Here is a 13964-nt window from a genome sequence, read left to right on the forward strand (position 1 = left end):
TGCGGTTTTTATATACCGTAGTTAAAAATAAGACTATTAACTGCGGTTTTGTATATCGCAGTTAAATGTAAAGATTTTTAACTGCAGTTTTATATACCGCAGTTAAAGTTAAGACTTTTAACCGTAGTTTTATATATCGTAGTTAAAGTTATGACTTTTAACTGCAGTTTTTATATACCGTAGTTAAATATAAGATTATTAGCTGCGGTTTTATATACCGCAGTTAAAAGTAAGATATTAACTGCGGTTTACATGTATGATATTAACTACGGTTTTAAATACCGCCGTTAAATTTCGACACTAATAACACATTTTTTACTAGTGATATATATATATATATATATATATATATATATATATATATATATTTAAAAATATATAAATTAAAAAATATATTTAATTATGTTAATTTTTTTTGAAGTGATAAAAAAATTATTTTTGAATTATTTATTTTTATAAAAATACAAAATAAGACCTTATATACTTGAAATAATATTTTAGAATTGACTAAAAATTTTGAAAAGAAAATATCAATATATATATATATATTTAATATATTATTAAATGAAAAGATTAAAATAAAGAAATAATTTTTTTAAATAAAAAGATACTGTAAAATAAATTAATAAAAAAAATTAAAATATATTTAACTAAATATTTTAAGTTTCAAATTTATTTAGAAATGTATTTACAACTTATTTATTATTATAAAAAAAATAAATTAAAATAATTGAAATACTTTTTTTTATTATCATATATTATTTTATTTAATTATATATATATATATATTAATTTTAAATTTTATTTAATAATTTTTTATTATAAAAAATTAAATTTAGACATTTTATGAACAATTATTTTATTAGCATATATTATTTTTTTAATTATTATATTAATTTGATTATTTTTTTTAATATTTATCCAACTATCTATTATAATAATTTTTTATTATAAAAAACAAATGAAGGCAAGTAAAGAAATTTTATTACCACATATTTCTTTTAATTATTTATATATATATATATATATATATATATATATATATATATATATAATTTTAAATATTTTATATTTGTCAAATTATCTATTATATTAATTTATTTATTTTTCAATATTTTTTTATATTTAATTTTTTTTGATAAATGTCTATTCTTATTAAATTTGGTTATTAAATAATCAAAATTATTATAAATATAAAAATATAAAAAAACTTAAATGAATTAGTTAGATGATTTTAATATTTTTATTTTTCAAATAATTATATAATAATAATGAATATTAAACTCAAGTAAAATTTTATATAATTTGATTAGTAATTTGATTTAATATTCAATATTTGATGAATAATTTTTTCTACACTACTTTTCATTTCAACTAAAGAATGTTGTCAATTTTATATGATTGTGCCGCATATATTATATATTTTTTTAAATATTTTTTAAACTTTATATACTCGATTAATTTAAAAATATATATAAACATTAAATTTGGATTCAATTTAATTTTACAAATTAAAACAAATTGAAAGATTTGATTAATATTATTTTTATTTAAAATATTTATATATAAATAATATTTTGTTTATATCTTTATCCGTGTAAATACACGAGATCTATGCTAATTATCCTAACAAGGATTAATTTTGGATTAAGGGTGGTCTTGATCTTTGAATCCTGTTCACATATCTTAAGAAAGTATCCACAAAGTCTATAGAATGATGGTGCTTGAATGACCATGGATATGGTTGTGCAATCATCTTTTATTTCACGAAAATATGAACAAATTAATCATGTCAAATACATTTTTATAACTATCGGTGGATAGTATTTGGTTAATGTTTGATGAGATGATCATATATAAATGATCAGGGTTATTTTCAATAGACAAGAAATAAAGGGAATTGAAAGTTTTATAAATTTATTCATGTGAGTTACTCATAAGTAATATTTAAAGCTATCATGTGCAAACGATCATAATACTTATCAACATACAGGTTGGTGTGAGAGTTGACAAACTTACTCACGTGAGTTACTGACAAGTAATGTTTAGAGCGATCGTGTGTAAGTGATCGTAGTACTAACATATAGGTTTATACGAGGGTTGATAAACTTGCTCATGGGAGTTACTATCACGTAATGATTTAGCGATCATGTGTAAATGATCGTAGTACTATTAACATATATGTTTACTTGAGAGTTAACAACTTGCTCACGGGATACTAACAAGTAACGTTTTAGCGATCATGTGTAAATGATCGTAATACTATCAACATATAGGTTTATCATGAAAGCTGATAAACTTGTCACAAAAATTATTAAAAAGTAACATGTTGTGCAATCATGTATAAATGATCGTATCAACAAATATATTTGGGAAGAATGTCAATTTTATTTATAAAGTTGGAAGGAGGTGTCAAATTTATTTACAAAGTTGCAAAATTCTATTTATGTATATAAACTTGTCAAAATGTGTCAAAATTATTTAACATAACGGAATGTTTCAAACGGTGTTAAGTTTTTATCCACGTGGATATTTATTTTTTTATATTTTTTTAACCTATTTTTTAGGTTTCAAACAGACCTTCTTTTTCTATTTAATATATAAAATTAAATAAATAAAATTTTCTTTCTTCTACCTACCATCATCTTCATCCCCTCTCTTCACTAGCAGGCAGCCCACCATTATCTTCATCCCCTCTCTTTCACAGCCCGTCGCAAACTGTTTTTGCTATTTCTTTTTTAACTAGATCATTCATAGACTTTGATATTACTGTTAGGCCTGATAATACAGACTTGTTTTCATCGAATGGACGATCAAACAATATAATATCTGTAATAAACCTTGTTTATCTGCGATTGAACTCTGTGATTGAGGATCTAACTAAATGAGTTTAAAAACCCTAGCTGAAGCGATCTTGGAACTAGTTTTTCCTTCACGAAGAACAATCAGAAACAATGACAAACAACTGACATATCACATTTAACTTATCAAAATCTCAATTTTATTTTTCAAAATTCTAAAACTTATTGTTCTAATCCCCTAGTTGCAGGCAAATTATTCAAATGAAATCCAGAATTTCTAGTTTGATGTTTCGTATTGAATATATAACCTATTACTTTGACATCAATTGAGAAGAATATAGGGTGAAATTCGGAGAGAGAAGACAAAGTGGGTCTTAGAAATGGTGGATGAGATTTTGGAGATTAAGATTTAAATGAGAAGAATATGAATCGGGTGAAAGAGGAGAGAGAATGAAATTATTATTTATTTATTTATTAAATGTAAAGAAAAAGTCTGTTTGAAATGAAAAAAAATAGGTTAAAACAAAATATAAAATAAATATCCACGTGGATAAAAAATTAACTCCGTTTGAAACATTCCGTTATGTCAAATAATTTTGACACATTTTGACAAGTTTGTATATATAAATAGAATTTTACAACTTTGTAAATAAATTTGACACCTCCCTCCAACTTTATAAATAAAATTGACATTCTTCCCAAATATATTTACGTGAGAGTTGACAAACTTGCTCACGAGAGTTACTAACAAGTAACGTTTTGGTGATTATGTAAATGATCATATTATCAATAGATATGTTTACGTGAGAGTTGATAAACTTGTTCATGTGAGTTAGTAACAAGTAACTTTTGAATTATCATACACAAATGATCATGAGTACCTATTGGACAATAAGATTTATTGTGAAAGTTGTTAAAATTTTCTTTGAAATTTATTAGTAAGTAACACGTAGTGTAATTATGCATAAATGATCGTGGTATGATCACGATATAATTTTATCGCGAAAGTTGATAAACTTGTCACGAAAGTTACTAACAAGTAACATGTAGTACGATCATGTATAAATGATTGTGGTATTATCAATAGATAAATTTATTGTGAAAGTTGATAAACTTGTCAAAGAAGTTACTAACAAGTAACATGTAGTGCGATCATGTATAAATGATCGTGGTACTATCAACATATAGACATATAGGTTTATCGTAAAAGTTAATAAACTTGTCACATAAGTTACTAACAAGTAACATGTAGTGCGGTCATATATAAATGATCGTGGTACTATAACATATAAGTTTATCATAAAAATTGATAAACTTGTCACCTAAGTTACTAACAAGTAACATGTTAGAGCGATCATATATAAATAATTGTGGTACTATCAACAAATAAATTTATCGTGAAATTAATAAACTTATCAAGGAAGTTAATAACGAGTATCACATTGAAATGATCATATGTAATGATTGTGGTACTATAAACATATAAGTTTATCGTGAAAGTTGATAAACTTCTCACGGAAGTTACTACTAAGTAACATGTTAGAGCGATCATATATAAATGATAGTGGTACTATCAAAGATATGTTTATCGTGAAAGTTACTAACAAGTAACACGTTGAAGAGATAATATATAAATGATAGTAGTACTTTTAATAGATATGTTTATCGTGAAAGTTGAAAAACTTATCACAGAAGTTACTAACAAATAACACATTCGAGCGATCATATATAAATGATTGTGGTACTATCAACAAATATGTTTAATTTTGATGTAAATGCATAGAAGCGATAATATGTGCCTATTGAAAAATAGTGTTTTTGTTAGATCGTTTGTTAGGATCTAGGTCGCGGTTGGGGAACCGAGGTCTGACCGGTTAGCACTCAAAGGTTGGTGTTTAATCCGGTTAAAGATTAATACCGGGTTTCAATACTACACAAACTGTCACAAACCCTTGAACCGAGTTCAAGTGCGGAAGTGGTTTATTTCAAGTTGAAGCAGCACACGCACAAGATGAATAAGGCTAGATTTGGAAAAGTCGGTTTGGTTTTTGGTGGGTCGGTTTGGGGATTCAGTAAGTCGGTTTGAGTAAGATCGGTTAGAATGTAAGGCCGGCAAAAAGTAAATAACAAGACATGTTTTTATGGATGTTCGGAGATAAACTCCTACGTCACTCCTTCCTCTCGAAACCGCGAGAAGGATATTCACTAAGGAATACACAAACACAATCCGATCGAGACTTATTTGCTGCTCGATAACACTCGTACAATTCTCACCGAAATTGTAATCTTACTTCAAATGAACACTTGAGCTCTAAATCTTGTAGAGAGATAAACTTAATAATTCTTAGAGCTTGTAGTTGGTAGAACTGGTTGCTATTGTAACTTGGGTTGTTGAAAACTCTTGGAACTGCATTTACTCCTCTTCAGCTCCTTTTTTATAGGTGAAATGTGCCAACGGTCACATTTCTTTTCCTTGAATCTGATTGGCTGAGCAGAGGTTTAGTGTTTCAGACCTGGTGGTCTAGAATTCCAGTGTATAGGTCAAACCGGCTAGGTTTGTCTTTTACTTAATATGGCAACTGTCGGTTGGGCAGTTGCCTACACTTGGAGGGTTGCGCCTCTGATTTATCCCAGAGTGGGAAGATCTTGTTGGACGATCTTCTGCAGCCTGCAAATTGTCCTCAGACTTGTATGAATATGGGAATACTATGGTCTGTCCCTTTGGTATCATCTTCAACAGATACTTAAAGTATCTGTTTGCACCGATCGGTTGTTTAGGTTAACCGGATGACTTCCGGTTTTTATAGCTTCAGGTTAACCGGATGATTTCCGGTTTTTGGCCTTGTCTTCTGACCGGTCTTGTTTTCCTGATCGGTTGGATTACTTAACCGATCCTGGTTCTTTAACCGTTCTCCTGCACATGAAGTTTATTTTGTTAAGTTCTTATTTTAACCGGTCTAATTTATCTAACAATTTCTTCCTTTTTGATTATTTTATTTAAAATATTCAAAACCATGTAAGAATGAAAATGTAGGCTGGTTTCTTTAAAAGTTCATTTGGCCGGATTTTTGGAAAATGACTTAGAAAAATTTTTCGAAAAATTTTGTTTTTTGAAAAAAAAATTTATCTTATCAATTTCTCCCTTTTTGATTATTTTATTTAAAATATTCAAAACCATGTAAGAATGAAAATGTAGGTCGGTTTCCAAAAATACTTGATATATATATATATAAAATTATACTAAGTTAAACATAAGCAATATATAATTGAAAAACTTCTATCTCCTTTTCTTGGGCAAGAATTTATCCAGCATGTAGTCAGTCATCATTCCCTTGCCCGGATTGCAGGGATCGGCGCCAGGTCTAGAGGAGGATCCTTGATCGCCTGAGGTACCGGTGAAAGGTGAAACCGGTGGAGCAACCGATCTTAGTGGGATCACTTCGAGACCTCGCGTTCTTTTGAGCGGCGGTACAACCTCTTCATCAAATTCTTCATCGTCTTGTAAGATCGGGTTGAGTGAAGGCGAAGTGACCGGGTCAGCAACGTTGTCCAGTAGCTTTTGAACCGCTGCCCTCTTGGAAGAAACCGTTATCTTTCTGGTGGCCGGTCCGGTTGATGGAGCAGCTGCCTTCGATTTCTTATAAGCATCGGCGAGCTCTTCGAGTGTAAGCTGTTGCTCGAGTAGTCGAACCGCATCCTCATTCTGCTGAACCGCTATAGCCGGTGCAACATTTTCCACATTTTGAACATGTTGGGCCAGGTTTGCATCCTCCTGTACCGTTTCCATTTGAATCCGGACTTGCTCGTCCTCGACATCTTGAATCTTTTGAGCCGCGATTTCATTTGCTTCTTCAAGTGCTTTGTCGGCTGCTAGCTTTGCCGCTACCATCTATGCTAGTTGTTCGGTAACCGCCTTTAGATCGGCTTCGGTCTTGGCATGCTTCTCCTCAAGCGTTGCCATTTTTTCAAGTATGAATCCGGCCTGGACACCGGATTGAGACAGATCCCCTTCAATCTTTTTCAACCTTTGATCTGTTATTATTAGGTGGAGATTTACCAAACCGACCTGTTGGTTGGTATGAGCAATATCGGTCTCCAACTTCTAAGTTACGACCTCCAACGTCTTAGTTCTATCAGTTGTTTCGCCGAACAAAAGATCGGTAAGACCGTATTTTTCCTCAACGGACGTAATCCGTTCAACCGCGGCTTCCAACTGTTTATCGGTTGACTCAATCATCTCGATAGATTTTGTCGCGGTTTCCTTTATTTTCTTTTGCCATGGCACGATGGCTTCATTGACAAATTCCTCGATAATGTCCTTGACCCTATCCTCTGTTACAGCCGGTACCGATGCATTGTCGGTTTGCGGAGATCCGTGCTGATCGGTGATCGGAATGATCGTTTCGATTTCGGTGTTGTTGATCACGGGTTCCGGTTGAGGGGAGATATGATCGGCTTTGGTCAGATTCAGACCGCCATCATCCTCAGGATTAGATCTGGAGAAGAGTGACGCCTCTTGGTGATCGGGTTCTGCTTCCAACCGTGCCAGCTCATCGGTCAGTTCCCGTTCTTTGACTGTTAGCATATTCAGCACTAAGATCTCGAACTGGGATTCCTCCGTCCCAGGGATGTGCTTTTCACGAAGATGTTGAATATGATCGGTGAGTTCTAGTAACCGGGCATGCGGTTCGACCATCTTACTTCTTCAAAGAGCGGTCATGACGCTCTTAGCCTTTGTAAGGTTGATGACTTCCGTTTTCATCTCAACCAGTTTTTCGTATCTTCGGTCAGAGGGATGTTCCGGTAGCATGTTGGTGTAGAAGATTTCCTACCGGTTCAGAGCCCATTGAAAATAGACGTCGCTCGCAGCGTGAGCCTGAACGTAAATTTGGTTCATGATTTGTGTGACGAGTTCCTCTCCCATTTGCCGAATGTTTTCATCCGCAGATTCATTTCTTTCCGGTTGCCTGCCCGAACCAGTTTTAATATCATCATTTCTGGCCGATTGTTCTTCGACCACTTTCTCTTTCCCTTTGCCAGACCAATCCGCCTCGGTGTTATGTGAGAGAGTCCAACCAGAGCCGGATGCCGAATTTTCCGTATTGAGTGTGTCAGACTGAGGATTAGCCGACCCGGTCGGTTGCTGATCCGCCTTGCTTCCAGATTTTTCCTTTGCCGGAGCCTTTTTGTTTTTAGGTTGTGACTTCCTTCGGCCGCTTTTACTGCCGGAGACCTTTGTTCTGCCCTGTTTGTCCTCCGGTCTTATAAAATGAGTAGATTTTATGATCTTGCTTGGAGGAATGAAGACACCCGGGCCGGTTTCGGCATTGAAGTGGCGCATTAACTTCCCAAGGGGAACGACATATCCCCACGACCGTCTTGAAGATGGATCCACCATCTCACATAAGTTAGAAAAGATTACCTTATCCCAATTGATTTTAATGGCATTAATCAAAACAACTATCATCTCGATCTTCAACTGTGTGAGGCTATCATAGTTGCCTCCTCTTCCCTGAACCGACTTTGAGAGAATCTCGCAAAGCGGTTTATATTCCGGTTTGAGGGAGTTTTTCTTACCGGACACAACCATCGGCTCTTTGGTGTCAGAGATATCGCGACAGACCGCTTGGAATGTTTCCTCGTCTGTAGACACCGAGAAATCACTTCCTTCTGTCGGTAAGTGGAGAACTTCAGCAACCGATTCTTGTGTGAGTTCAAACGTTTTTCCGCCGATTGTTGCGGATATAACTCCATTGCTGTGGACGGTGGTTTGAAAGAATTCGGTAACCGCGTCTTGATATAGAACGAACGGTCCGTTCAAGAAGTGTTCAAGACCGGAAGCGGAGATAAGATCTAGCACCCGTTTAGCTTTCGCCAATCCATTTGCTCTAATTTCTTCGAAATCGACCTGGAAGATGTGGGTGAAAAGTACCGAATCGCGACCCATTTTGATTTGGAGAGACCGAAAAATCGAGAGTTTTAAAGCTTGAGAGATTTGAGAGCTAGAGAGAGAAAGCGATTTTGCGGGAGAAGGGAATAAAATGACTTAGGGGTGTATTTATAGTCGCGGATTGGATTGCCAACCGCCGCGAACCGTCACATCAAGAATGGGCGGGAAACTTCCCTCCAAAATGTCATTGGGCGGCAAGCGATGGGCGGGAAACTTTGAGCGGGAAAAACTTTAACCGTTGATTAAGAGGGCGATGAGTTAATGTAGCCGGTTATTTATGATGCGGTTTATTTTTGTAACCGATTATTAAGGTAGCGGTTATCTAACCGGTGATTTAAGGAAGCGGTTAGCGATTTTAACCGGTTGATCATTTAAACCGATATTTTAACTTTGCGATTTTGACCCGGTTTTCGAACTTAGTAATTTAAATGATCATTTGATTAATGAAAGAGAACATAATAGAGACCGATACAAAGATCAGTTTAAAGTACACAAGAAAGTAAGAAACAATTAGAAATTATGTAACGGTCATTTTAGAGAGTTTGTCCTCTACCACCTCCTCGTGGAGAACATTTGAGAGGTTCACTAGGGTACCCGGTCCAATAGTTGGATTGTGGGTACGAATAATCCGGCTTATGTGGGGGGCATAGCCGAAACCTTTCTTTGTCTCGACCATGGTCTTCAGGTTATTGAAGATGACCGATGACCATTTGATGGGAGTGTTGCTAACGATGTAGGTCATCATGTCGAAAACTTTCTTAGAATAGTTTTTGGTTCGGAGATTGGCAGATGATAGATCGGTTGACGATCTCGTGAAGGAGTTGGATGTGAGGGGCAATGCGGGTTTTCAGACCGTAGTTCTCCACCGGTACTTTGGTTCCGGAGAACATTTCCGCATAGTCAACCGCTGCACTCCCTACCCGGGATGGGAAATCGGAGAACCCTTCAGTGGGAAGATTGAACATCTTCGCGAATCCGCCTTCGTTCAGAAAAATGATATGGTTTTTCACCACGGAAGTAATCACATCGCCGATCATGGATGCATTGTTGAAGAATTCCATTACTTCTGGAATGAACATGGGTCCGGATTCTTCGAGAAAATCACGAAGGCCGGTGTCGTTGAGGGATTCAAAGAGGATTTCCCTCACTTCAACATCCTCCATGCTGAGGACGGAGTCGAAATCATGCATAAATAATTTCCTAGAGTACGGTTAGACATTCTTTCAAATCTTGCTAAGAGAGAGAGAGTTTAAGAAATTATAAGTTGTTTGGAGGTATGTTGAATTATAATGGGGTTCCTTATATAGATTTGAGATTGGAGGGAAAATAGAAGCATTTAATGCTAATATTCCGTTTTGTCTTATTAATGTTGGGAATATTTATGTTTCCAAAACTCCTTGGGAAGGAGTTACTTTTGACCGATTGTGGAGCTCGAGGCGGAGAATCTAGTTAGGAAGTAACTAGGTTTGTGTAATTTCTCATGTAGTTGGAATTCAAAGGATAGTTTTCATTAATGGAAGTGGAATTACAACAAACTGAAAGAAACATAGATTAACCGAAAGGATCATAATGGAGTAGGGTGACAATACAACTGGTACGTACAGCAAAATGACCGGTTGTAGGAAGGAGTGACTAATTGCCAGAAGAGTTGAGATGTCGGTTCTTCTTCTTCCAAGCCTTCTCGAACCTCTCATAAAAGGAGTCAGCGACTTCCCTGGTCACGACTTGGGACTGGTTCAGCCCCTCGCCTGGACATAGCGGAACTCCGAGTTCCATTAGTAGGGAGCTGATCTGGGGAATGAAGCCAGTATGACGAGTTGTGATCATCTAGATCAGGATGTCGAACAACACCCTGGACCAATTGACCGGGGTATCAGTTGTGATAGCGGTCATCATGTTGAAGACGGTGGTGCAGTAGGTGTTCGTGACATCCTTTCCCAGAATGGCCCGACCGATGATGTCATTGAGAAGCTCGTATTCAGCCCTCAATGATGACCGAGCTCCGTGGTCATTGACTGGACGGTTCGATCGAGAGAAGTTCAAAGATATTTCGGCTTTTAGTTCGGCCAAAACATTCAGATCGGTGAGACCTTGCTTCGGAAGGTCGAAGCATCTAGCAAAATCACACTCAGAAAAATCAAACACGGTTCCTCCAACCCTAGATTGAATGAGGGTATCAAAGTATGGAGTACCGAGGAAAACCCTTGCGTTGTGAAAAAATTCCAGAACTGTTTCAGAAGATGACATGTTTGTCATCTAGAAAAAGTTTCAGACCGATGTTTTCAAGAGACTTGATCATTTTAAAAATCTCATAGTGTTCTGTCCCTTGAGTGGAATGAAAATCAACTTGGAGAATGTTTTGAAACTGAGACATTTTGTCTTAGTGAGATGATTTTTGATGTTTGTGGATATTTGGTTGATATTCATCTATCTTATATATTAGTTGAGGGATGACAATATTATCCAGTGTATATCAGGTGATTTAATCTAATAACCGTGGGATAAATAGATTTGCATGAAATAAGTATGTCTACAACCTAAGGTGTGAGTCATAGGCCTGGACTGTGAGAGATATCATATCTTCACGTCTTTTAAGGTATGACTATTTTACTTTGAAAATGTATCTTTTCAGAACAGATACATTTAAATCCAGATAGTTGTTCCACTTTTGTTAGGAAGCCAAATAATCCAAAATATATTATATTCAAACCGATCGGTTTTCAGTCATTGGTCCCGATGCGGTTAATTAGTGCATGCACTAAATAACCGGTCGGTTTACTGTAACTGATAGAAAGAGCGGTTCTCCAATAAATACAATGGTGAATTCGGTTTCCGACATTTTAGGAAGAACTGCCGGTTTTGTCTGTCCGAACCGATTTTCCCTTTAGAGATTGGAGGTTTATGAAATGAGTTGATTAATATCGGTTAAACCGAGGATGTTTCTGAAGTAAGAGAACTTCGCTTCCTGCAGAGGCTTTGTAAAGATATCGACTACTTGTTGTTCTGTTGATACATATTCTAGACGGATATGCTTCAACATGACATGTTCCCGAATGAAGTGATGCCTTATGTCGATGTGCTTGGTTCTAGAATGTAAAACCGGATTGTATGTGATTGCTATGACACTTGTGTTGTCACAAAAAATAGGAGATTCTTTGGCGGTGATACCGAAGTCCTTTAGTTGTTGTTGGATCCATAGGAGTTGTGAACAGCAACTTCTGGCTGCCAGATATTCAGCCTCAGCGGTTGACGTAACAACCAATGTTTGCTTCTTGTTGTGCCATGACACAAGCCGGTCACCTAGGAATTGGCATGTTCCGCTGGTATTTTTTCTGTCAACTTTACAACCTGCATAGTCTGCATCCGAGTAACTTGTGAGGTTGAAAGATGAGTCCTTTGGATACCACAAACCGACTTCAGGGGTTCCCTTTAGGTATTTCAAAATTCGTTTAGCGGCTGTGTAGTGAGATTGTTTTGGATTAGCCTGGAATCGTCCACACACTCCAACCGCAAATAGTATGTCTGATCTACTTGCTGTTAGGCATAGGAGTGAACCGATGATTCCTGATAGGCCGTCAGATCTACTGTCTGACCGTCATCATCTTTGTCTAGCTTAATTGATGAGCTCATTGGAGTAGCCGCGGAGGAGCATGAGTCCATCCCAAATTTCTTCAGAAGTTGCTTTGTGTATTTGGGCTAACTGATGAAGGTTCCTCCTTCGAGCTGTTTAACCTGAAGGCCTAGGAAGAAACTTAATTCTCCCATCATACTCATCTCAAATTTGTTAGTCATCAAGGTTGAGAATTTATCACACAGCTTAGGATCGGTTGATCCAAAAATGATTTCATCCACATATATTTGAACAAGTAGGATATGTCCATTTTCTCAAATTTAAATAACGTTTTATCCACTGAACCTATGGTGAAATCGTGTTTTAATAGAAATGCGGTTAGTGTATCATACCAAGATCTAAGAGCTTGTTTTAAACCGTACAATGCTTTATTTAGGCGGTATACATGATTAGGTAGATCAGCATTTTTAAAACCTGGTGGTTGCTCAACATATACTTCCTCACGTAGGTCACCATTCAAAAATGCACTTTTAACATCCATTTGAAAAACTTTAAAGTTCTTGAATGCAGCAAATGCTAGAAAAATCCTAATAGTTTCAATCCTAGCTACAAGAGCAAATGATTCTTCAAAATCAATGTCTTCTTCCTGTTTGTATCCTTGTGCCACTAATCTAGCGTTGTTCCTCGTGACCAAACCGTCTTCATTGAGTTTATTTCTGAATACCCATCTCGTTCCTATGACCGGTTGATCTTTTGGTCTAAGGACTAGGTACCAGACTTTGTTACTCTCAAACTGGTTTAACTCTTCTTGCATTCCCAAGATCCAATCCGGATCTGACAATGCTTCATCCACCCTTTTTGACTCAATCTGGGATATGAAAGCGGAATTTAAGTATTCCTCCAGTATTTGTTGCCTAGTTTGAACAGGTTTTGAAGGGTCACCTATAATAAGCTCAGGAGGATGATTTTTGTTCCTTTTGAGATTCGATTCAGGAGAGTCTACCAAATCACAGTTTGTTTGATCAAGGCTAGACATATCGGTAGGCTGAGCAATAATGTCAGACCGACCGATTTCCTCAGTTTGAATCGAAGTGTCAGCTTCCTGCTGTGTGGAAGCTTGATCCGACTGAGTTTCATCATCACCCATTTGGTCATGGACAAACCGTCTGAAAATCGGAACCTCATCTTCACTATCAGAGTGGATATTGTTATTTTCCAATTTGTTGTGTAGATCAAAGGATGATGCACTGTTACTTTCAACCGATTCATCGAATACAACATGAAGAGATTCTTCCACGGTTAAAGTTATAGTATTATATACTCTATATGCTTTACTAACTACTGAGTAACCTAGCATGATCCCAATATCGGATTTTGCATCAAAAGCAGATAGGTAATTTTTGCCATTTATATGAATGTAACATTTACAACCGAAAATTTTAAGATACCGAATGTTGGGAATCCTATCAAAGTATACTTCATACGGTGTTTTATTGTAAAACTTGTTAATCAAAGACCGGTTTTGTGTGTAGCATGCAGTACTGATAGCTTTAGCCCAAAATTTTTGAGCAACACCCGAATCGGCTATCATGGACCTTGCAGCTTCCTTGAGAGTTCGGTTTCTTCTCTTGGCCAAGCCGTT

This window comes from Impatiens glandulifera, chromosome 5 (assembly GCF_907164915.1).
Source record: "Impatiens glandulifera chromosome 5, dImpGla2.1, whole genome shotgun sequence".
NCBI classification, from domain to species: domain Eukaryota; kingdom Viridiplantae; phylum Streptophyta; class Magnoliopsida; order Ericales; family Balsaminaceae; genus Impatiens; species Impatiens glandulifera.